The sequence below is a fragment of the Chelonia mydas genome, chromosome 1 (genome assembly GCF_015237465.2).
Source record: "Chelonia mydas isolate rCheMyd1 chromosome 1, rCheMyd1.pri.v2, whole genome shotgun sequence".
Taxonomy (NCBI): domain Eukaryota; kingdom Metazoa; phylum Chordata; order Testudines; family Cheloniidae; genus Chelonia; species Chelonia mydas.
The window spans coordinates 227,404,513-227,430,511 of NC_057849.1; the positions used below are offsets into that span (position 1 = coordinate 227,404,513).

A 25,999-nucleotide genomic window follows, 5' to 3' on the forward strand; every position below is an offset into this window, starting at 1 on the left:
AAATAAACAAGTGCCTAAGGGAGGTTGAGGATGAGGAAAGTTTAAGGCCCAGATCCTCAAAAGGTATGTAGGCACCTAATTAGCATTGAAATCAATGGGAGTTAGGTGCCTAAATATCTTAGAGGATCTGGGCCTAAGAGCTTTGGTAAAGGTGAGTTTTAGCTCAGGTAGTGTTCAGACAAAATGAAAATAATAGAATTTATGATCATGTGAAATAGTTTGTAATTCTATGTGAAGTTAACTGATTGACACAAAGCTTCATTTCATACTGCGGTGGGAAAGTCTCCACAGGGGAATAAAACAAAATGAAAAAAGGAATGTAAGCAAATAAGTTGCAAGCATCAACTTCTTTTTAAACTCGGAAGCATTGACCTTTTCCTATCCAATATCAAATGAAGTCCTATGACTGTAATGAATCTGAATCATATTTCTAGGGATATATCTTCTGAGGGTAAAATTCATCCCAGTGTAGAGGCCTCATAACACGCTCCTCACTGAAGCATTGCTTAAAAGTTGCAGAGTGCCTTGTGTGTGTGCTACTGCACTAGGATAAATTTCACTCTCAGAGAACAAATATAACTCTAATTTATGTTAATGAGTTATGCACATGCATTGACAGAAGACTATAATACTCCCTCTTGTGACAAAAACTGCCATAATAGAAGAAGGAACTCTAGAGATGTATCATAGCCCTAGGAGCTGATCCTCTACACCTACTACCTCCAAACCAAACTGTGCAATGTGAGAACATTGTAGGCAGGCTGGCAGCAAGTGCAGAAGGTGGGAGGAGAATTTTTAAAACTTAAGGGGAAAAAAAAAAAGTTAAAAACATGGAACTCCTAATGAGAGACAAGAGAAAACATAGGATGGGGGGGGACGGTGGGGGAATTAAGATATTGTGATTACTGTAGTCTTTGAGCTGGACTTAAGAGGAAATGCTCTTCGCCTTTAAAATATATAGGTTAGCAAGGGCAGGAACAGGATAGGAGAAGAATTTTACCAATGGTAAATACTATTCAAGTACAGTGCACTCCAGTGATAGAGGAATAACCAAAGAATATTATTTTAAAGGTGACTTGTTCAAGGACAACCTCAATCTCACATGTAGTTGACTGACAAAAACACTAAGGCCCATGCATTTTGATTCTCTGTGAATTATGGGTAGGGCCCGACCAAATTCACAGCCATGAAAAACACGTCATGGACCATGAAATCTGGTCTTGTGTGTGCTTTTCCCCTATATTATACAGATTTCACAGGTGGGGAGGAGCAGCATTTCTCAAATTGGGGGCCTGACCCAAAAGGGAGTTGCAGGGGGGTCAGAAGGTTATTTTAGGGGGGTTGCCACACCAATTTCTGTGCTGCCTTCAGAGGTGGACAACCGGAGTGTGGCAGCTGCTGACTGAGGGCCCAGCTCTGCAAAAGTAAGGGTGTCAATATCATGCCATGCCATGCCATGCCATCCTTACTTCTGTGGTGCTGCTGGCGGCGGCTCTGTCTTCAGAGCTGGGCTCCCAGTCAGCAGCTGCCACTCTCCAGCTGCCTAGTTCTGAAGGCAGTGTTTCCACCATCAGCAGCACAGAAGTAAGGGTAGCAGTACTGCAACCCCCGCTACAGTGACCTTGCAACCCGTGCCCCGCACAACTCTTTTTTGGGCCAGGGCCCCTACAATTACAACACCATGGAAGTTCAGATTTAAATAGCCGAAATAATGAAATTTACTATTTGTTAAATCCTATGATCGTGAAAATGACCAAAACGGACCCTGAATTTGGTAGGGCCCTAATTATGGGCTTTGGTTGTCAGACAAGAGGGGTACTGTGTTACTGAAGGAGGCATCCTTAGGATGAGAAGCAAAACTGAGGTCTTGACCTTTCTGAGCCATTAAAAATTCCTTGACACTTTTAAATTCTTGATCAAATTCCAGTTCAGGAAAATTAATTTTTGCTTTCCTACGTTCCCACAGTAGTTTAAATTGGACAGGACATTTTTCTTTACTGCCTATGCTAAAATATTGCGCAGTATTACTTTTGTGCCATTAGAGAGCAGCCATGTTCATCTGAGAGAGCTGGCTGCATTGGCGTGGTAGGCAAAGCGTTAGGATTTTTTAGCATGAAGAGTACTATAAAAATGTATAATATTTTGATGAGATGATCACGATTAAAGAAAAAGCTTCTTTTTCTGTGAGGTCTAACCCTGAGATCTGTATGTTACCAGTCTCTGAGAAAGTACAGAATTAATAACAGTATTAGTAAAATCTAAATAGTAATATTGAATTATCAATGTTGGGCCATGGATTGATTCTGTAATAAACTTAGTTAATGCAATCAGCGCAATGACATTTTTTAAAGTATGTATTTTCTGAGCACTTTGCCCTCAGGTAACGTACCTTCAGACGCGCGCCAAGGCAAGCTTTTATTTTACGTTAGCGGCGAGAGCATCGACAGCTCAGCACCTAGGACCGACACGTTGACCGCCTCACGCGCTAACCACTCGCCCACCCCTCCAACTTTCAACTTGCTCTACCTCCCTCTCTCCGCTTCCTCAAATCCCTTCGCCGAGGAAGTGATTTTGATCGACAGTGGAGTGAGTCAATGGGATTCTCTTCTGCGCTACCGGGAGGCGTGTTCACACGTAGCTTTCCTTGTCCAATCAGAAGCCCGCTCTGCAGCAGCCAATGGGGGCTCGCGGCTCGCGGGCTGGCGCAAGGGGGGTGGGCGGCAGTTGGTTCGGTTGGAGCCGAGCGAAGCAGGGACCTTCCCGCCCGACCTCGACTCGCCGCAGAGGAGACGGGGAGTCGCCGCCGCCGCCGAAGGTGAGGGACGTGCCGCCGGGCGGGACTTCTACCCCGCTGCCGGGAGGGAAGGAGGTGGGGGCTGCGCAGCCCCCCCACCCTCTCCGGCTGGGTCATCCTGGAGGGGCGGGGCCCGGGCGGGCCGGTGAGCGCTCCCCATCCCGCCCGGTTTCCATTGGGCGAGTGACGGGGCTGCAGGAGCAATCGCCGGCCCCGCCGCCGCCCAGTGTCCCGGTATCACCCGGCGGCCGGGCTCCTGTGGGGAGCTCGGGGTGTGGGCCCTGGGAGCGTCCTGCAGTCTCCAGGAAATAAAGGGCGTGTCCTGTGAGGAAGCCCCCAGGAATAGGTCCAGCCAAACGGGCAACCCGGGGCGGGGAGCACCCAGCCCCTCAGCTCGATGGGGGGCGCAGCTTGTGCCTGACTGGGGGTGGGGAGGTGCTGGAGGGCTAAGGAGCTGGGAGTTTAGCGGGAGGGAGGTGGTGAATGGGGGCAGCGGGGGAAGGGGTGGGAGTCTGAGGTGGTGAATGGGGGCAGCGGGGGAAGGGGTGGGAGTTTGAGGTGGTGAATGGGGGCAGCGGGGGAAGGTGGTTCGATTGCTGCACGTTGTGTCTGCTTCTTTGACCCACTGGCTTGTTCCTGTTCAGCACGAGGGTTGCAGGGTCATTCCTCTCCTTAGCCCCCAATCTGGGGTAGCTGAGCTGAGGAAGGTGGAGCTTCCCTTGGGGAAGTTTGGGGAGGGTAGGGCGACGGGGGGCCAGGAGAATGGCCCTGGGAAGGTTCTGATTCTGTACCAGGGAAGGTGAGAGCTGCTTGGTGAAGTTGAGTGAGCCATTTGGTAGGGAGGGGGGAGAACAGCCATAAAACTAAAGTGCTTTCTCCCTTGCTCCCCAAATCCTAAGACAATCTAATGCAGTATCTGGTTGTGATTCCTGCACTACCCAGACACCCCACAAATAAAACAGTCAAGTGTAATTCTCCAGTGAGAGGCATTTGAGAGTGGGTGGTGTCTTCTGAATAAATGACACAACTAGGCTGTGCTGCCTTCTGTCACCACCCTCTTCCTCTATGCTCCTTTTCCTTTTTTCCAGGAAGAATCATCTTACATAGTGAAACATCTTTTGACTTTGTTGGAAGTGGGTCGAGCCCACTGAGACTGACTGGTATCTACAGTATCTGTCTGGCTGTATCTGTCTTTACCAGCCAGTTGGTTTAACTCTGGTTGAAGGTATTCAGAAGTTGGTATACCCAGCCTATACATGCTTCCTCTGCGGGCTTGTGCGCGCTCTCTCTCTCTCTCTCTCTTTCTCTCTAAGAGCAAAGGAGACCAGAGACTTGTGAAAGTGGCCCCACCTACTTATTTACACAATTTAAAACACTCAGCTTTCTTGGTGGCCCACCATTCTGATTAAAATCATAGACTGATTAAAGTATTTTAAACTTAGGATGTAAATTCATTTAGCCTATAATTATTCCAGTAAGTTTGATAAGTCTTTTTCCTCATAGCTTGGTAAACAAGTCAGAGTGCTGTGTTAAATGTTCTTAATGTGCTCCTATCTACACCTGACTCCCATCCACAGACTAGTTGAAAGGTAGCTAATAAGGACTGTTTTCTCTTGTTCTCCATTGGAAAGTTTCCTTTGTGCTCGTTTGAACGTAAATCAGGGTTTGGCCAGCTACTGTGCAAGGTTATGCCAACTAAAATACAAGGCCAATAGTTCAAAGAGGTTATAACAGGTGTACTAATGTTTTGCTGATATTGAGCTGTTGATGAAGGTGGCGATATTTGAGAAATGAGAGAAAATACTGTGATGACTTAGGTTGTCCGTTGGTCTCTTTATTAAACTAGTCTAATATAATTAAGACAAGCTATGTAAAACCTTGGTTTTTTTGCTCTCTTTGGGGTGAAACAAACATGACTGACTTAGTTTAATTTCTCATCTTTAAACTGAAATTATAAGGCAACATGCACATTGTACATTCAGCATATAGAGCATTCTTAATTATGTTTTTAAATATTAAGTTTGATGATTGATTTATCCTCCATACCACACTTTATCACTGTCTGTCTAGAATTACTTATCAGACTTAAATGTATTCTCTTTTGAGACAAAAATGTATTATATGTTCTTCTAGTTATGACTAAACTAGCTTAAACAAGAGTGGGTGTTAGAACACACACACTTAAAAGTAAAGGTTGCTTGGGGAATGCAGCTTCATACCACAGGTCAAGCAGCAATACTTCAGAAATAAGACAGCATATACACACACATAGTTTGTGGTGAAGCAGGCTATTAATGGTTGACAGACACTTCAGACCTGTCTTGAAATAAAGTTTTGGTAGCATCCTTTTTCTCAGCTCGAGGCTCCTTTCCATCAAAAATGCATATAGCCTAAGGATCTATATCTGTGATAGCTAATGCTGAAATTAACAAATACAATTGTTTTAATTGTGTGGGTGGTGTTTGGTTAGTGATGTACGTCCGTGTGTACATAGATGATAAAGCTTTTTATAGCCAAATGTGTTTCGGTATCTGGGAAGGCCTGCATAATTCATGAGTTGTCCAAGTAAGTGGCAATAGTACTCTCCAGCATTGTACATCTCATTTTATTTTTTATTTTAGTCTTTAGTTTACTTCCACTGTGTAAGTACATTTATATAATGACTTTCAGTTTATGCTGTGTCATACAAAGTAGGAATTTATGCAGTGGTCTTCCTGGCAAAATATTTGATCTGTGAATGTCTAGAAATAACTTTTTCAGAAAAATGTCTGAATGTAATACTTTTCCAACTTAGGGTGTCTCTGCTTGTTGTTTATACCAGAGGTTCTCAGGCTTGGGTTTATGGACCACTATTCTCTTTTCATAAAATGAAATATTTTGAGAACCCACGGTCAGATTTGGAAGGTAGGCAGTCCTTGAGGAAGAGGCTTAATTACAAAGTGGTCCACAGAATGAAAGTATAGAAAATTCTAGATGTTGACATGATAATGCTGTCTTTTGTTAATGTAGAAGCTCTCAAGAAATCTGGCTGCTAATGCAACAATTTCTTGTAGTTATCTGTGAGTATGTTGATTTTTTTTTTTAAAAAACAGTTTCAGTCTCTTTTAGTTACTGGACTTGTACTTGGAAAAAGTAGTTTCAGATCGTGAGTGACTGACTCAGCTCAGGAAGGTTGTATGCAAAGATGTCCTTAAGTTACTTGTGTTCTCTTCTGATTCTGGGTTGTTGAAAATGGCACAAGCTGCCACTGACCCTAAATGTCATGTCTTCTGTGTTGGCCATTGAGAGGAGGTGACATAGAGCTTCATGGCGCCTCTGTCATCCAAAAATTGTCCTATGGTCAGGAGAGCCTACAGGGGCTAAGTAAAACAAAGTAATTTTCTGTTGGAATGCTAGAACTTTCTTTATGTATTTCAGACTCTGGTCAGTTATTTCAGATGAATCTTTTGCGTAATAACTTTCTCAATTCCTAACTTTAAGTACGGGGTTGTGTTTTTTTTTTTTTTTAAACTAAAGAACATTTCAGTGGTTTGATGTCTAGAATGCCCTCTGAGGTTGCATGAAATAAGTGGTCCTATTCAATATCTATTATTTTATCCTCTCACACTATCTGTCATTAATGTAATTTTTAAACTTGTCTTCCACTCTCATTAAATATACAGATCACATTAGTGTATTATGTATTAGTGCAGTTTCAAGTGCACAATAGGTTAGTTTCCAAGAATCAATATTTTCTGTGCTCATTTTTTCAAGAGCTATTTATCTGGCTGCATTAAACTCCCAGATGTGTTGGGTAAAGCGAAACTTTGGTGCATTTACTTTGAAGGGTGCTCCTTTTCATTTGATTTATAGGCATAATGAGGAAAATGAGCAAACTTTCCTTGTTGTCATACAGAAATTAATATGCTAAAAAGCTGTGCTTAGCTGAAATGGTTTCACAGGTACCAGTTATTTATTAGGTTTCGTTTAATATTAAACTAGTTTTTCCATTCAAACAAATTATCAGTTTGGGGTTAACTTGAAATCATGAGGAATTTCTTTTTGGCACATGAAGGGGAATAGAACAGGAAATAGCAATACCGATATACTTGTGTACTGAGATACAGCTGAACACTGAATCTGTTCAGGTGGAACTGTGTGATTTTAATACTGTGCTGAAATGTGTATGTTGTCTGGATGATTAGCTCATCAGGATTGATAAATGATTTTGATTGAAGTTGAACTTGAGAAGGCAGACAACCTACCGTGGGTATTCAGTGAAAAACAATGTTTAGGATCTATTTCAGAGTAGGAGCCGTGTTAGTCTGTATTCACAAAAAGAAAAGGAGTACTTGTGGCACCTTAGAGACTAACAAATGTATTTGAGCATAAGCTTTCATGAGCTACAGCTCACTTCATCGGATGCATTCAATGGAAAATACTGTGGGGAGATTTATATACATAGAGAACATGGAACAATGGGTGTTACCATACACACTGTAACAAGAGTGATCACCCTATACCGGGAACATACTGACCACTATTCCTACCTACATGCCTCCAGCTTTCATTCAGACCACACCACACGATCCATTGTCTACAGCCAAGCTCTACGATACAACCGCATTTGCTCCAACCCCTCAGACAGAGACAAACACCTACAAGATCTCTATCAAGCGTTCTTACAACTACAGTACCCACCTGCTGAAGTGAAGAAACAGATTGACAGAGCCAGAAGAGTACTCAGAAGTCACCTACTAGAGGACAGGCCCAACAAAGAAAATAACAACGCCACTAGTCATCACCTTCAGCCCCCAACTAAAACCTCTCCAACGCATCATCAAGGATCTACAACCTATCCTGAAGGACGACCCATCACTCTCACAGACCTTGGGAGACAGGCCAGGCCTTGCTTACAGACAGCCCCCAACCTGAAGCAAATTCTCACCAGCAACCACACACCACAAAACAGAACCTCTAACCCAGGAACCTATCCTTGCAACAAAGGCCGTTGCCAACTGTGTCCACATATCTATTCAGGGGACACCATCATAGGGCCTAATCACATCAGCCACACTATCAGAGGCTCGTTCACCTGCACATCTACCAATGTGATATATGCCATCAAGTGCCAGCAATGCCCCTCTACTATGTACATCGGTCAAACTGGACAGTCTACATAAAAGAATAAATGGACACAAATCAGACCTCAATTATAACATTCAAAAACCAGTTGAACACTTCAATCTCTTTGGTCACTCAGTTACAGACCTAAAAGTGGCAATTCTTCAACCAAAAAAACCTTCAAAAACAGACTCCAATGAGAGACTGCTGGATTGGAATTAGTTCGCAAACTGGATACAATTAATTTAGGCTTGAATAAAGACTGGGAGTGGGTGGGTCATTACACAAAGTAAAACTATTTCTCCTTGTTTGTTCCGCCCTCCACCCCCCACTGTTCCTCAGACCTTCTTGTCAGCTGCTGGAAATGGCCCACCTGGATCATTGCAAAAGGTCCATCCCCCCGCCCCCCCACCCCTGCTCTCCTGTTGGTAATAGCTCACCTTAAGTGATCACTTTTGTTACAGTGTGTATGGTAACACCCATTGTTTCATGTTCTCTATGTATATAAATCTCCCCACTGTATTTTCCACTGAATGCATCCGATGAAGTGAGCTGTAGCTCACGAAAGCTTATGCTCAAATAAACTTGTTAGTCTCTAAGGTGCCACAAGTACTCCTTTTCTTTTTTAGGATCTATGTTAGTAATGCAAAGATCGCCATATCTTGAATCTCATTATTCTTTTCTCTGATATCCTCCAAGGAGACATGTTTGACGAGAGAAGGTTGGGGTAGAATCAGGACAGTAGGACAGAATTTCTGTGGTGTGTAAATGCAGAACCTCCCTTAGTGTGCACTTAAAATAATTTGAGCAATTCTGTCTGTTTGAGCTTTTGTCAGCTATTGCACATGGGCACAGTATGATATTGAGTGCACAGGATGTGTCAGTATTTGAGGCAGCACCCAACCCTTATTGATAAAGAGGTATAGAAATAGGTATGGATAAACATTCAACAGTAAATAGTTGAGCTAGATCTGAGGAAAAAATAAAATACCTCTAAGGTTTTGTGATGATTATTGGTTCAACAGTTTAAATCATGCAAATATTTAAAAAATGCCCTGGCTCAGATACCACATTTGTGATCATGGTATAAATATTTTGACAGTGTTAGAAATCTGTATCTTGAAGAGTTTTTGGTTTTAGCTTAATGCAAGGCATTAACTCTTTCATGCTGTTTATAGGGGACTGCTGGCAATTGAGAAAAGCATCTAAAGTCTCTTTGCTCTCTACCCAATAGTAAAGGGGGAAAGAAAGTACGGTAACCTAGTTTATTATTCACTACTTCAGGAATGGAGAGGAAGAGAGCAGATGGAATGGAAATGGCACATCAAAGCACAGTTCCAATCCTATTTTACATGTAACAGATCAGTGTTGAAACTAATTTCTCTTCTCAACACTCCTTATGGGATATACTTACAGATGCAGAACAAAGGAAAAACAGATTCCACAGGAATATGTGCAAGGTTCGTAGATAATCAGTGATATTGTAAACTCCTTTGGAAAACACATGTTTAAAATCTTCTAACAATCACTATACCTGGAAATCATTTTGGACTCCAATTGCAAAGTATAAGATGTCTACTAATCCTGAAATTGAATGAATGTGATGTTGTAATCTTCACTACAAAGTGATTTATTTGCAGTAACTTGATATTCATTGTGTCTATATCATCATGTCTTTGATATGATGGCAGTAGCACAAGCATCTGACTTATTAATTTGATTGACTTGTTTCTTTGATGTACCATGTTAAACTTGGGTCTGCTGAGTAGCAGCATGCTGCACTGCTTTTTAACTGTTGTGCCAACTGCAGATAAGTATTTGCTAAGTTCCCAAAGGAATGACCACATTAACTGTAAAAGCAGCAAAGAGTCCTGTGGGACCTTATAGACTAACAGACGTATTGGAGCATGAGCTTTCGTGGGTGAATACATCCAACGAAGTGGCTATTCACCCACGAAAGCTCATGCTCCAATACGTCTGTTAGTCTATAAGGTGCCACAGGCTCTTTGCCGCTTTTACAGATCCAGACTAACACGGCTACCCCTCTGGAGCATTAACTGGTAACTCATGTCACAGCATGCTGCTTTCTGGAGGGCCATAGCAGAATATAGTCAATTCAACATGACCTCTGGGATCTGAAAATAACTTTTAACTGTTTGTACAGAATGCCTTTCCTAGCATAGTTAGTATAGTCACTAGGCGCATAGTTAGTATAGTCACTAGGCACATAGTGAAGTATGTGATTTTTGCGTTGGTGTATGTGGTTAATAACTTATGTCAGGAATAAATACAGCCACAATTTATTACTCCTTTAAACTCACTCTTTTGTAGGCAATGAATTTATAGCTAACATAAAGGGGAGAGCAGACATCCCTGGCATATTAATTCTAAAGGGGAAATTTGGGGTACAAATGTCAGCTTGTGATAAAAGGAGCCATAGGACAAATCAATTTGATGAAAACCAAAGAGATGCCTGTATTATGCCTCCAGTGTTCTCTCCTAATGGGAGTCTTCTTGGCAATCTGACAAATATCTAGGTCACTGCTGAACGCAATAACACTGTTCTTGTCAGGAGATGTAAGAAATCCATCAAATAGGTATAGATAGGCTAAGGCACTTTTGCCTGTCTTTATGGATCCATGTGAATATTGTTTAAAATGAATACAGAAAATAAACGACCTAAATATCATGTTGCCATTCTCAGTCCTTGAATCATCTTTAAGTGTTGTCTTCAGAGTCTTAGGGGCTGGAAAGAGGACCCAAGTGGTTCTAAACAAAAGCTTCAAGGGGTTTATTTTTAGCTGTGTTTACATTATCTAATTCTAATCTAAACTATAGCAAATTGCATTTAACCCTGAAATGGCAGCTGCACCAAGTTGACAGTGGGGTAATCTTTGGAGTGAATGTTCCTTGGTGGAATTATCTTTCAAGATACTTATCTCATTCCATGCTGAGATGGCACTCTTGTTCCACAGTAGTAGAAACCAGTTGTTTTGGCTGTAGGGACAGAGGGTGGATCCCATTTACTTTACACAAGACCTTCTGTTTAATCCTTGTGTATTGAGAAAATATTTTGAGAACATGGTCAGTTTTGTGGCATTTAAACACACATGCATACATTGCCAAATGGAAAAAAAATCAAGCAGTTAACTGCAGTTTCAGCAGTTTAACCTTCTAGAATGTGAGATATGGAATATGTCTGCGGCTGAAGACCCTTCTGGCCAAAGCAGTTAGCTAATATTCCCCACTTTGCCCAGGTAGTTTCCATTAGGAGGCGTTCTAAAACTGGTGGTTGGGACCCCACAGGGGGTTGCAAGGTTATTACATGGGGGGTCATGAGCTGTAAGCCTTCACCCCAAACGCCGCTTTGCCTCCAGCATTTATAACGGTGTTAAATATATTTTAAAGTGTTTTTAATTTATGTGGGGGCGGGGTTGCACTTAGAGGCTTGCTATGTGAAAGGGGTCACCAGTGCAAAAGTTTGAGAACGACTGCGTTAGTATAACAAATTGATGAGTTGGGTATATTCTTTGGTGCAATTCTGTTTGTTTGTTTGCAAAAAATAGAAACAAAATCCTGTTTCTCCTAACACAGTAGAAACAAACAGCAGGCAGTTTCCTTGCTCACAATTTCCAAGTTTGCCTCTCCAGTGAGTTCTTTGCCCCGAGGAACTCTGTTTCTCTGCTCCCTCTCACTATAACTGTTTCTCTCACTTTCAGCTGGCTTTCTTGGCTGTTTTGAAAGCTGTGAGAGAGAGAAGCAAACAGTCCCTTATTCCCTGTATTTGTAATCAAGGAACCTCTTGGCTCACATGGCTCTGCTTCTGATCAGGCCTTGCCAGGTGGCCCATTGCTTTGGATGGTGGCTTCTGTTACCAGTTACAGCTGTGTAAAAGGAGCTTAATTGGTCCTTCTGCTTCACCTGAAAGATGGCCGTTTGGCAATCCCATCAGCTTTAACCAGATCTGTGACTATCTGTAGATGAGACCAGCCGTTAACACCTTCCAGCATGAGAATGTTAGAGGCTGCAGATAATGTTCTCTACCAATAGGGTTAGAAGAGTGGACATCTCTTGCAGAGCAGAAACCATAAATGATCTTGTCACCTAGAATTTTTTTTAAGAAAATGAAAGACTTAGATTTGAGTTTGAAATTAACTTTGAAAATTCATGAAGAACAACTTTCAGTCTGATGGGCTATGTAAATATTTAATATTAAGTATGTACTCCACATGTGTTACTAGACCCCCAAATAATTGCTTTGTGAGTTTTTCTGAAAGATGGTTATGGTGTAGCAAGGAGAAGTTTCATATACTGTATGCCTTATACCTTTCATAGCTCACTTTCAGGAATAAGTGTCCAAAAGAATGGACTGTCAGTGAAGATTGAGATAGATGATCTTTTGTTAATGAGAAAAAAGAATCCTTTCTGTTGTACATTTAAGTTGTAAATATGATTCCAAAGAATTATGCTGCCAGTACCACTGGTCCCCTCCTCTCCCCCCCAAGCCCAACTAATTAATTGAATGCAAAACTACACCAGGAATGGAATGTTAGTGTTCTGCTAAATGAATTAAGGTTAAATGAAGCTATCCAATTTCTACACAAATAAAATGAGCACTTGTGATGTAATGTGGAAGTCTTTTTCTGGAGCTGTGTGACAACTAGCCGAAGTGTAGTCCAACGCCTGTTATCTGCAGGATCCGATTGTATGGGCTAATGTAGTGGAAACTTGGAATGAGTTTTTTTTATTTGTTCCCTTTCCTCCTCTTCTATTTTTTCCTTCTTGCTGTTTTATAGTTTCAAATATATCTGAAACATCCACCTAAGGGTATGTCTCTTACCTAATATCTGTCCTCTTGTATAGTGCTATTTGTAGACAGGCATTGTCATTTTATACATGTAATCTTTGACTCTTGCTTTTGTTTAATTTAAAAGGATAAATAACTTGAATTATCCAATTGCACACAGTATAAATGCCAACAGTACATTGCGTTGTAAGATTAGTTAAATACTAGGGTGCCTAGAGCTTTTGTATAAGTGTTTATTTAAATCTTAATAAATAAAAGCTTTTATGCCAAATGCTGCTGAGGACGTATCAGACAGAGTGGTAAATATTGCATAAATACAGTAGAGATACTCATAGCTGAATTCCATTGTTCTTCCACAACTCATGTTATGGGAATTGCATTCTTAAAGGGATGATGTATAGGCGCACTTGCTTTAAGTTTTGAATTATCATGCATTTATTGGGTCTTCACTGAATTTAAATGCATAGCACCATATAACAGGTTAAAAGTTGTTAACTCTGTACTATAAACTAAAGAGATGCTGAAAATAGTTCAGATCCAAAACTCACAAAACTGAAAGCATGCAAAACCTCTTGTACTCATGGAAACCCAGTATTGTGCTAATGCATGAGAACCGGAACTGACAAGTGATTTATCTCTCCCCCCCCCCGCCCCCCCCAGCTGAATGAAATTCAAAGTATAAAGGAAAAAAGCCTCAGTTTATTTCTAAAAATCTTTAGCTGTAAAGAGCTGTGTGCATGTATGTGTTTACTGCTAAGTATTCTTGTCTTATGTATGTTACAAATGCTATGTATTAAACAAGTAAACACTAAACAATCTATGAAGGCACCCTAGCAGCTGCACAGGTAAATTGCACTGAGATTTCAGTTAATGCCAGATTAAAATGCTTCTATTTTCCTCTTTTTAATCATTAACAGTTGGAGACTATATTCAAGCCTACCAGTGCAAAGGACAGTTCTTCTTTGAGCACTGGTCCTTATGCATATTGCATACACAGATATGGATGCAGCTGAGACTGGAGATTTGTAGCAAGTAGTGTCTGTTGATCTGCGCCTATCCAGTTGCCGTTCTCGTCCTTTGAACTGAGGGCATAAATGATGGTGTGGGCCAGTGCCTTTCCAGTTTCTTCTTACCACCGCATGGTTTGAGTTGAAATCCCCTGACTCCTTTACAATCCTCCTCTGTTACAGAAACTGTAAATATACATAGTTTTTAGTAAGATTAGACTTATTGTTTTTTGTATAGATAATATAGTTGTCTAGTTCCTTCCTGCCTTGGGAAGATTCTCTCCACAAAGAAAGGCTATACCCAGATTCCTGGGGTTTAAGAGTGGTATATCCTGCCCTCGCTCCTGCTCTATCGTTGATGAACACCAGTATTGTCTTGGGGAGGCGCACGTTGCTGCCAATTTCAGCATATGCCGTTGCTTCCTTCCCTGAATCTTGAAGGATAAGAGCTCCATGTGTAGAAACACTCTGTGGAGACAAGGCCATGAGACCCCAGTTAGACCCAGTGTAACGATGCTGGTTCTGGTGGAACCCAACCGAGAGTGCCAATTCAGGACAAATTGCTTACAGCACAGCAGTTACAGCCCAAGGCTGGAGTTCCTTTACTAATTAAGGCAAACCAAACCAGCCAAACAGAAGAAGACTTTGGTTTTATCCCACTGGCTAACCATAAGTCACACAAGCAATTCTCTTAGATGCTCCAGTTTCCCAGAATCATCACCAGTGCCACTCGTTATGTGGACAAATGGTTATGAAAACCAATGCCCCAGTAAAAAAGAAAAGGTTCTCTCCATCCCAAAAGACCAAGCCTCAGACCCAGGTCAGTATAACAAATTAGATCTTGCCTATAAATCACACTGTTGCCAATCCTTTAGAATCTAAAGGTTTGTTCATAAAAGGAAAAAGATACAGATGAGCGCTAGAATTGGTTAAATGGAATCAATTACATACAGTAATGGCATAAAGAAAAGGAATACTAGTGGCACCTTAGAGACTAACCAGTTTATTTGAGCATAAGCTTTCGTGAGCTCACAAAAGCTTATGCTCAAATAAATTGGTTAGTCTCTAAGGTGCCACTAATACTCCTTTTCTTTTTGCGAATACAGACTAACACGGCTGCTAGTCTGAAACCAGTAATGTCATAGTTCTTGGTTCAGGCTTGTAGCAGTGATAGAATAAACTGCAGGTTCAAATCAAGTCTCTGGAGTACATCCACTGCTGGGATGGGTCATTCAGTCCTTTGTTCAAAGCTTCAGATTGTAGCAAAGTCCCTCCAGAGGTCAGAAGCAGGATTGAAGACCAGATGGAGATGAGGTATCAGCCTTTTACAGTCTCTTGCCATGTGGTCTTTGCTTTTTGTCCCAAGGACACGCTATCCAGCACATGGCATAGAAAAATCTTAGAGTTCTGTCCATAGGCAGGTCCCTGCATATCTTGCTGAGTCACAAGGTGTCTCTGCCTTCTCTCAATGGGTCAGTTGTACAGCTGATGGTTCTTAATGGGCCATCAAGCAGGCTAGGCAGAGCTGACACCAACTTGTCTGGGATGTCACCTAGAAACATAGCATAAGTTTGAAATACAGACAGTATAGAGCCAATATTCATAACTTCAACTACTAAAATGATACACATATACAGGTAGCATAATTATAACCAGCCAATCATAACCTTCCCATAGACACCTCACATGACAACCTTTGTACAATATTTGCTGCAAATATATAACAGTGATCTATATGGTTACAGATTCTGTCAGTAATGTCATACCCAGGCTGAGGAGGCTGTCCTCGTGCAGCAACCTCAGATACTGAGCAGTGTTTCTCTCTGAGCACGAGCTCTGGAGAAGAGATCAAAACCATCAAGCCTCAGAAACCCTCTCAGAAGAGTATGGAATATAAACATAAGGACAGATCACCATTCAGATCTGCCTCTAAGGGCATGGCTACACTTGCAGATGTAGAGCGCTTTGAGTGAAACCTGCCTTCGGAGAGCACAGTAGGGAAAGCGCTGCAGTCTGTCCACACTGACAGCTGCAAGCGCACTGGTGTGGCCACATTTGCAGCACTTGCAGTGGCATTGGGAGCAGTGCATTATGGGCAGCTATCCCACAGAGCACCTCTTCCCATTCTGGTGCTGTGGCTTGTGGGAAGGGGGCGGCGGGGGCAGAGCATTCTAGGTCCTGTCCCAACACCCAGTGATGCATCGGTTCACATCCCAGCAATCCCTGTGCTTCCGCCCACATTTGGCGTCATCTTTCAATGTTTTTTGTACCGTGCGCTCTGTCTTCCCTTTCGGTGTGTGGGAATGGAGCCCGAACTGCTGAGGAATATGCTGACGAGTCTCGCCAGCATGTCACGTTTGGCAGTCAAGTTATTCCTTATGGTCCAAAGTGACAGTGAGGGCTCCGACGATATCGACTCGAGTAACGCATACGAGGCTCATGGACATGCTCACCACCGTGGAACACTGCTTTTGGGGTTGGGAAACAAGCACTTCGTGGTGGGATCACATCGTCATGCAAGTCTGGGATGAGGAGCAGTGGCTGCAGAACTTTCGGATGCGAAAAGCCACTTTCATGGGACTGTGTGAGGAGCGTGCCCCCTCCCTGCGGCGCAAGGATACGAGATTGAGAGCTGCCCTGACGGTGGAGAAGCGGGTGGCTATTGCAGTCTGAAAGCTGGCAACTCCAGACAGCTACCGATCGGTCGCTAACCAGTTTAGAGTAGGAAAGTCGACCGTTGGAATTGTGTTGATGCAAGTTTGTAGGGCCATTAATCGCATACTGCTCAGAAGAACTGTGACTCTGGGTAATGTGCATGACATTGTGGCTGGCTTTGCACAAATGGGTTTCCCTAACTGCGGAGGGGCGATAGATGGCACACACATTCCAATTCTGGTACAAGCCCATCTAGCCTCCGAGTATGTTAATTGGAAGGGGTATTTCTCTATGGTTCTCCAGGCGCTTGTGGATCACTGTGGGCGTTTCATTGACATTAATGCAGGCTGGCCCGCGAGGGGCATGACGCACGCATCTTTTGGAACACTGGCCTGTTCGGGAAGCTGCAAGCCGGGACTTTTTTTCCCAGACCAGAAGATCACCGTAGGGGAAGTCTAAATGCCCATTGTGATCTTTGGAGACCCCGCTTATCCTTCAATGCCGTGGCTAATGAAACCCTACACAGGGAGCCTTGACAGCAGCAAGGAGAGATTCAACAACAGGCTGAGCCGGTGCAGAATGACTGTGGAGTGTGCTTTTGGCCGTTTAAAGGGCCGCTGGCGCTCTCTGTATGGGAAGCTGGCCCTGGCCGATGACTGCATCCCCGCAGTTATATCCGCGTGCTGTACCCTCCATAACATTTGTGAAGGGAAGGGTGAATGATTCTCTCAGGCATGGAACTCAGCAGTTCAACACCTGGAGGCTGAATTTGTACAGCCAGAGAGCAGGGCTATTAGAGGGGCCCAGCGTGGGGCTGCAAGGATTAGGGATGCCTTGAGGGAGCATTTTGAGGCTGAAAGCCACCAGTAATGTCTGGTGCCCTGCACGGGAGTGAAGTGCAGTGGTTCCAATGTTAGTAGGAATCTGTGTTTGCTACGCTGACTTGCAGTGCCTGTTGCTTTCCTGGGCTAGGGTATCTTTTATATTTTTGCATAAAGAATGTTTTCAAAGCCAAAAAATCCATTTATTGAAAAGAAACACAACTGCTTGGGAAACAGAAAGGGCAAGGGGGTGGGGTGGGGAACGGTACAATCACAGATTTGCATATGTCCTGTTATCATACTCGGCCTTCTTGTCTGGAGTGCTGTGCAATGAGTGCTGAACTTCAGGATGGCTATACTGCATGGTGATGGGGGTTGTGTGCAGGGGTAAGGGTCGTAGTTTTCAGGGCTGGGTGGTGAAGCTACAGGTGTTGGAGGCAGCTGGTGGTAGTAAGAACCCGGATGTTGGGGAAAGTGGGTTGGAGGTGACATGGGGGCACAAGGGAAAGAAGAATTTTGGGACAAGGGGTGCGTGGGGGGGTCAGGCATGGTAGTGCTCCGCCTGCATGGCTACAAGTGCCTGGATCGAGTCCGCTTGGCGTTCCATTACGCTTATCAGCTGATCCGTGCTTTGCTGACGAAGCACCGCGCTTTTGTGCCGGTGCTCCTCATTCTGCTGGCGGATCCTCCTTTCACTGTCCCGCCACTCCTGCGCTTTTTGATTTTCATTACTTGAATGCTGCGTTACTTCATGCAACATGTCTTCCTTGCTTCTACGTGGCCTCTTTCTGATTCTTTGGGGTCTTTCGGCCGGTGATAACATGGGCGGCTGAGATCTCAAGGTTGCATCTGTAAAGGCAAATGCAACACTTAATAGAGGCAGCATTGTTCACGTCAGTCAGAGCAATGATTCCCCCTAACTTAAGGACAAGCAGTCAACACAACAGCATAATTTTCCCATCCCAAAGTGAGTGCACATAACCCACGGGAGCCCCAAAATGGTGAGTAAGCACAGGGTCAAGCGTGACTGATTGTTTCAAGGCTGTACTGTCCTCTGGGTTTCTGCACCTTGGGGAGAGCCAACAGCAGCAGGGGGCCCCTATACTGAACACTGTCCCCACATTTTCCACAGGAGTTCATCCTGGAAGATATCTTGCTGCTGAGGGTGACGTAGGAAGCAAGAAAGGGTCTTCTGCTGACATGCGGCTTCTGCCCTGTGTGCAGCAATGGTCTGCCCTGCCCCTCACGGCACAGTGGCGCGGACAAGTTAGCCTTAGTGAGACAAGGACCACAGTGGCTATCCCGAGAAACCTGCGCAAGCTCAATTGTCCAAGTTCTAGGTGAGACCTTTGAAGAGATCACTGAGGCAGATTACCATGATGTGAGAGAGCACATCAATGCCCTATTCCGCGTTCTAGGCGTGCATGCGGCCCTAACCCTCCTCACCCCAAGAGCCCGCACCAAATAACTTCCTTCCCAAAATAAAAGCAGCTTACCAGGAACCTTCTCTGGTGTTTGTCCTTCCCCAAGCACCGGCCGCCCCGACTGGCTACCTTCCTTCTGGCTTGAGAGCAGCTCGGGTTTCTGGCGTGTCTTCCTCCGCCTCAGGTACCTCGCTCCCTCTTTGCTGCTGCTCCTCTTCCTGCCTTTGCCTTGTTGAACTGGGCTCTGAAGTGTCCATGGTGGTACTCGGAGTGGAGGTGGGGTCGCCCCCAAGTATCGAGTCCAGCTCTTTGTAGAAATGGCAGGTCGCAGGGGCAGCACCAGAGCAGCTGTTTGCCTCACGGGCTTTACGGTAGGCATTCCGCAGCTCCTTCACTTTAATCCTGCACTGCAGTGCGTCCCGGTCATGGTCCCTTTCCATCATGTCTCTCGATATCTGCCCAAAGGTATCGAGCACAGCTGGGACTGGACAGCTTCCTCCCCCCAATCACTGATGAGGTCCAGCATCTTGCCATTGCTTCATACTGGGGATCGCTTGGCGCGTGGAGGCAAGGTCACCTGGAAAGATTCGCTGAGAGCACTCCACGCCTGGCTGAGCAAACAGGAAGGGGATTTTCAAAGTTCCCAGAGAATTTAAAGGGTGGGTCAGATGGTTGGTCACCTTAGGGCAGGGCAGTAGAGTTCAAAATGATGACCAGAGTGGCTAGAACAAGCATTGCTTTAGTGGGGGCGCACAAAATGTTATTCCACTTGCCGAGTGGAGTACTAGGAGTGCTCTAGCCGCGGAGTCAGAGCCCTCTACATGCCTTGCCAGTGTGGACGGGTAGTGAGCTAGTGCGCCTGGGACTCCTTTAATGCGCTCTAAGTCGTAAGTGTAACCAAACCCTCAGAAACAGAAGACAAACCAACTCCCAAGCCAGGTGTCAACAAAGTCAAGTGGATTATCACCTAGTTAAATGGCCATTCTTTTTCAGGAAGAAGGGTGCAAGCAAGAACTTTACATACTGATAATAGAACTACAGGCGAGAGGGTGTTTACGCACCCTCCTCCCCCACTGTGTAAACAGACTGGCTGTTGCCCGAACCCCAGCTGGAGATAATCTTTAAAGAGGGGAGAATGGTGTAAGAATAGAGAACACACACAACACAAACTACCTCTCTCCTCCATACTGTACCTTTCTACTCAACTTCTCTCTGCTCAGGGTAGCAACAATGCCTAAAGAGACACTGAACTGGGGGAGGGGTCCTGTCCTGGAGGCTTTCAACTAGTAAAGACTGCAAAGAGCAAGTGGTGAGAAAAAACTTCTGCTTTGAATCCATTTAGCTTGCTAAATTAGGTATTAGTTTGCTTTTTATCTTATTTTCTTTGTGACCAATTCTGACTTTTATGCCTCATTACTCGTAATTTTTATATTTCTATAGTTAATACACTGGTTTAGGTAAAATAAAACAAATTTATTTGGATTGAAGTGTTTAAGAACCACCACTTGTGACAACAAGGTATGTGCATATTGTTTTCCATTGATGAAGTGACAGACTTCATATGAGCTTGCCTTGTCCAGTAGAGAGCTGGGCAGTACAAGATGCACATTTCTGGGGGAAGCCCTGGGACTGGGAGTTGGTTGGTGTTGCCCTACATATAATTCGTGAATGGCTGGCCAGAGCATTCATGTAATTCAGTTGGGAACGATTTTGCATGCTAGAGGCTGTGTGTGAACTGGCAAGGAGTGGTTCTCACAGCAAAGCAGAGGAAAAGGCACCCCACATTGGAGAATTGAGGGGACAACTGTTCAACAGTTCAGATTGTACCTTGGGGAATGTCACAACCTTATCCATAATCCCCTCTTCTATCTGGACTAGTTCTCCTCAGAGCCTTTTTGACACCAGAAGAGACTACCTTGTGGAAAAGAGGATTCTCCCCTACCACATCCACTAGCTAGAGCATTATCCCTCTGGTACTGCCAGCCTCACAGAGTGGAACAGGAACCTAACTTTTCATTGGACAAATCTGATGTTAGCATTACTTATTGGTGTGCAGGGGGAGCTGACTCTGGAAGTCCTGGGGTGGGAGGGAAAGGGCTGTACATAGAGAGTGAACATGGGGTTGGGGAACATGAGGGTTTCTGATGTGAGCTGGATGGTGGGAGAGAAGCAGGGCCAGGGAAGAGCTGCACTTGAATGAACCTTCTATTTTGATGGGATTTGGGATGTTGACTCAGAGCATAGAGTTCATTGGCACAATGTTAGATCCAAGGTGGCAAGAGTATATTTACTTCGGTAGAGGTTTCAGACCTTGGTCAACCTCATAACGTTCACTCCAGTGTTCCAGAAGAGTCTTCTCAGATTCACAGGACATATGGCAGTATGCACTTATGTTACACAGTATTCCAGACTACATCTTTGACCTTTACAAGGGTGGTTGAGATACGTGTATCTGCCCAACAAGCACAGCATGGATCGGTTGGTTACTATCACTCAAAGTCCTGTCTCTGACAGGGACCTTATGGTATCCGCCGGCAGAGGGGTGTGTAGGGTTACAAGGTCTAGTATTATGTGTATATATATAATATTTCTCCAAAGATGTCTTTTAACATCTGCTGAAAGCTTGTCACACTGGTCATCATAGTAATTTCAAAGTGTACGTAGGGATAATATGTAAGGAGTTATACACCCATACTGAAAATTATGTTTTTAAGGTCTGTCAGATGGCGCTGATCGCCAGAAGGTGAAAAGTGGGTTTCTTTCAGGCAGAAGATGCTTATCTATTTATCTGGGTATATGTAGATTTAATATTGTAATCTTCACAATGAACACCTACCTACATTCTGAGCAAAATGCTAATCAAATAATTGCAAAACTTGAGAGGGGATTCTAGACAGGAAGAAACAAGTAGCGGAGGGTTACCCTGTTTAAAAGTGAAGACAGTAGATCATTGGAACGACATCTGAGGCTGGAGAAGTACGCCGTTATCCTTCACCAAGGATAAGCTGCCAGCTGGCTTGTCTTATGGATGGAGGGTCCCAGCCTGTCTGTCTGTCTGCTGGGAGAGAAACTTTGGGAGAGCTAATCTTTTATGACATGGGAATTTCTTGTTAAGTTTAGGCTCTAGAAAATGTTACGATTTTATTTTTTATTTAACCATTTGTTTCTTTTAATTCTACTTCTCAGATCTATTCTTTGTTAAATAAACTTCTTCTACTGTTTGTTATAAATATGTTTAAGTGCTCTATGATGAGCAGAGTGGTGATCCTGAGGTGTAAGTGGTAAACTGGTGCGTACTATTCCTTTGGGAGTAGATGATCTGGGAATTCTGAGTGTCCAGTGCATTGGGGATGGGCACTCCAGGGGGTGCTTGAAGGACTCAGTAGAATGTGCCTATTGTTAACCTGTAAAGAGAGAGCAGAGCTAGAAGAGGCCTGGAAGTCTGTGTTTGTGTTGCTGGAGGCTGGTGGTGTAGGGAAATTAATCCATCGCAGGCACAGACAAGGCTTCCTCATGTTGAAGGGCAGGTGGTAGTGAGGTGCCTAACAACCCTGGGTACCTCTGGAAAGTGTGTCAGTGTCCTCATCAAATTGAGGATGGATTCAACACAGGTGTGCAGTGGAATGTCTTTTCCAGTACTGCTACCAACAGAGATTCTAGTTATAGATGTCTCCACCTAAGGCTGTGGAGTGTCACAGTTTAGGGTAACTACAGCTGTATTTCCGCTCTGTGGTCTAGCAAGGCACTCCCCTCTAGGTTTCTGGCTCCTCAGCTGTCACCTTTCTTGGGCAAAGACTTGCATCTCTCTCCTTCCTGCACAGTTCCCTGCCTACACTTTACATTTCCCGGCAAGTAAATTACCCAAGCAGGCCTGCTTTACTGTCTCCTCAGAGGCTATAAACAGCATACTGTATATACTCGTTCATGAGCTGAATATTTTTGGTAAAAAAGTGACACATCAAAGAGCGGGGGCTTATAAATTTGATGATTTTAAACTCTATGAAATCATTGAATTGAATATCTAATACATTGTCGTTTTGTTTACCTGGAGCATCTGCAGGCAGGGAGCCCCTCAGTTCCCTGTGGCGGTGGTTTGCCGTCCCCAGCCAATGAGAGCTGCGAGAAATGGCGCAAACGGTAATTGCCCAGTTATAAGGTCTGACGCAGCTTTTCCTAAGCAAGCACATTCAGTCTTAAAGTGAAAGCATTACAGAGAAAACATATGACAACAATAAGAGATCCTACGCATATGTTAATAAGCTTATCAGAGATCACCCTAGCTCCGGTAGGAGTCACTCCTTCAATCCCGACACAGGAGCTCTGTGGTTACAAGTTCATAACTTGTTCTGCTCAGAAACAGAACCCCTATGCATAACTTAGCTTCTCTGTTTATACAGCCTGGGTCTTTACCTACTCATGGTCTTTGCAGATCAGTCAGCCAGACAAAGGTCCATTTCTCAAGGTGAAGCTTCCAAAGACTGAGGTTTGCATAACTGTGGGGGTACATTTGAGTATACCTCCCTCTAGAGATTCCCTGGAAAACCCATTTTCTTTAAAAGTTCATTCTTGTCTGGCACATTGTTTCCACTAGTCTTTTGAAGTTCATAATCTTCTTAGGGTTTACCTTAGTCATGTCTCCACTCTAGAGCCATTATGTACAATCCCACAATAATATATAAACATTTACATTTTTAATGAACTCCTAAGATACTTAAACTTAATTCAATAAGCGTTGTCCAGGATATTGTATAAAAATTGCCATATCTGTCAGGGTGCATCTCGCCCACTTCTGAATTCAAGGGAAATGACCCCCTCAAGAGACCTCACTACATGTAATTCAGAGCAATTTTGTTGGTGTGCAGGGTTTGACAATATAAGTGTTTGTGGACAGCACCACAGAGATTCATTACTTCAAGAGGCAAAGGGGAGCCAGGTCCTCACCACTGTGTCAGGAATCCATACATCTCTAGAATTGGAATATCTGTCATCAGGGAGCATTCGTGGCCCTTCACCTTCCTGGCAGGTAGAATACCTTAGCAGACAGACTCAGCACAGAGTTATCTGAGAATCACCATTGGTACCTTAAGAGCTCAGTCTTCCACAATGTCTTTTGCAGATGAGGGTTCCCACAAGTGAATATGGTTGCAACATGTCGCAACAACAAATGCCAGAGATTCTGCTCCAGAGGAGGCATGAGCCCTCAGATGCCTTTCCCATTTTGTGGCTCCTGGTCTGATGTATGTCATCTTTACAATACTTGGGATACTGAGAAAGCTGATGAAAGATGCCAGCCACGTTATCGTGGTCACCCTGGCATGTGCAAACTCACATGGGCCAGTTTCTGCTTTCCAGTCTACTGAATCTTGATTAAGGAGATTAGATCAAGCAGGTCAGGCTAAATGATCAGCCTATCTATCATAAGGACAGCTAGTTCCTGCAGCCAGACCAGACATCTTTGCATTGGGCAGCCTGAATCCTGGCTGGATGACAGATGCAGAGAGAAGCTGTTCTGTTGAGGACATCTTGCTACCGAGTAGGAAACGTTTGACCAGACTGATGCACGTGACCAAATGGAAGAGGCTTTTTATTTGGGCATTGAGCAACAGCTTTCACCATTGACAGCTCTGATTTCCACATTATCGGAATAATCATAATTATCCCTAAATTCCATAAGAATGCACCTGGGAGTTGTCCTTGCAAGTCACTCCCCTGTCCAAGGCCACAGCATTTTCTTGCATCCAGTGGCAGTGAAGCTTCTAAAAGGGCTTTCCCATGGGTTCCCTGACCAGTGGGAAAACTTACCTTAGTGGGATTTAATCTGGTTTTCACTGGACTGATGGATTTCTCCATTCAAGCCCGTGGCTACTACCTGGTTCTTTACTATGTGTTCGTGAAAACAGCTTTTCAAGTAGACATCACATCAGCCAGAGAAGAGGGGGAGATCCAGACCCTTGTAACAAGGCACCCTTGCATGTTCCTTTATAAGGACAGTTTGCCTTAGACCTCACCCAAAGTTTCTATCCAAGGTAGTCATTTTCATATCAGTCAGTATCTATTCACACCCTGGTTTTCTTCCCTAAATTGTTTTCACCCAGGTAAAAATGCAAATGCCACATGCTAGATATTGAGAGTGTGTCCTTTGGCTTGGTCCTTTCTAAACAATTCAGGTGCATGCCTACACGCACGTATTCTCTTGCTGTCCAAGTGGGTCTTGGACTGTATTAAGACTTGTGGATTTTTAGCTAAGAAAGAGCCCCTTGACAAATTCGGGCTCATTTCACTAGGGTTCAGGTGGCATCTGTAGCCTGTCTGGGTGGCATCTCCATAACAGAGAGATGTAGGGCAACCACATGGATCTCAGTGTTCGCTGGTTCAAGTGTCCAGATCAGATGCTAGACTTGCTGGATGGTCCTGCAATCTTTGTTTAAGTAGGACTTCTCTTGCCTGCCTCCAGGGCCTGGGCAATTCTTATTACTCAACAAGAGTGGAATCTGTGTGAACAGTCATTCAAAGACAGAACAGTTACTAGCTCTACGGTAACTGTGATTCTTTGAGCTGCGTTGTCCACACAGATTCCATAACCTGCCCTCCATCCCTGCTAGTCAAAGACCTATTCTCATGGGATTCTTTATGGTAAAAGAAGTCAGTATGGGTTGCAGCTGCTCCATCCCTTATGCTCTCTGCTTTGAGAGAGTGGCCAAGGCGCAGGCCTCAGTGGACAATGCTGTTCAAAAGAATCCAATCTTGCATGTATGGGATCCATGTGCACCAAGATTGGAATCTGTGAGGGCATGTAGAGTAAGTAACCATTCTTTAAATGTTGGAATATTTGTGTAATGTTAACACTGGATATATATTGGGGTTGTCTTAGATATGAACCATTGTTACTGTATCGCAAGCTTTGAGTAATGAATGCAAGAAAAGATAAAGTAGGTACACTTTATGAGGAGAACATAGTTGTTCTTTCACCTATAGTAGGAAGAAAATAGAAATATATACAAACTAGGGATCATTAGTGCCTGAGTACACCTTTTTCAGAGACTGTAGTTTCTGGCACCCTAGTTTACAACATGAAGTGTTGCAAGCAATACCATACCATTCATTGTATGAGGAAGATTAGACTAAACTTAATATGGCTTTCATATACTTCACTGAGGTGGGGATGGGAGTTTACTAGTACTACAGTGATGATCTTACTGGATTTCATGTGTCTTTTCCAGGAGAAAAGAGTGAAAGCTTTCACTGTGTCTTGAAGTAGCACTGAAACACTTAAGAAGCTCTTGATGCTTGTCATTTATGTAAAGGTACTCTTACTGTGGATGCACAACATTTATTTCACATTTGTTAATATATAACGGATGAGATATTAAGTTTCTTGGTTTATTAGC

At 43.7% G+C, this 25,999-nt stretch overlaps 1 protein-coding gene across 9 annotated transcripts in view; it reads left to right on the forward strand.

Moving 5' to 3' along the window:
* The first annotated feature begins 2,639 nt into the window (after window positions 1–2,639).
* PACSIN2 (protein kinase C and casein kinase substrate in neurons 2) overlaps window positions 2,640–25,999 on the forward strand; it is a 127,061-nt gene continuing 103,701 nt past the window's right edge. For 2 of the 9 annotated variants that reach the window (XM_037915054.2, XM_043538227.1), the window contains exon 1: window positions 2,668–2,815. The gene's annotated coding sequence lies outside the window, so the exon portion shown is untranslated. Of the gene's footprint in view, window positions 2,816–3,000; window positions 3,141–3,882; window positions 4,020–25,831; window positions 25,916–25,999 lie in introns of those variants that run through there. The other 7 variants (XM_037915061.2, XM_043538197.1, XM_043538191.1 and 4 more) reach the window with 7 other exon arrangements.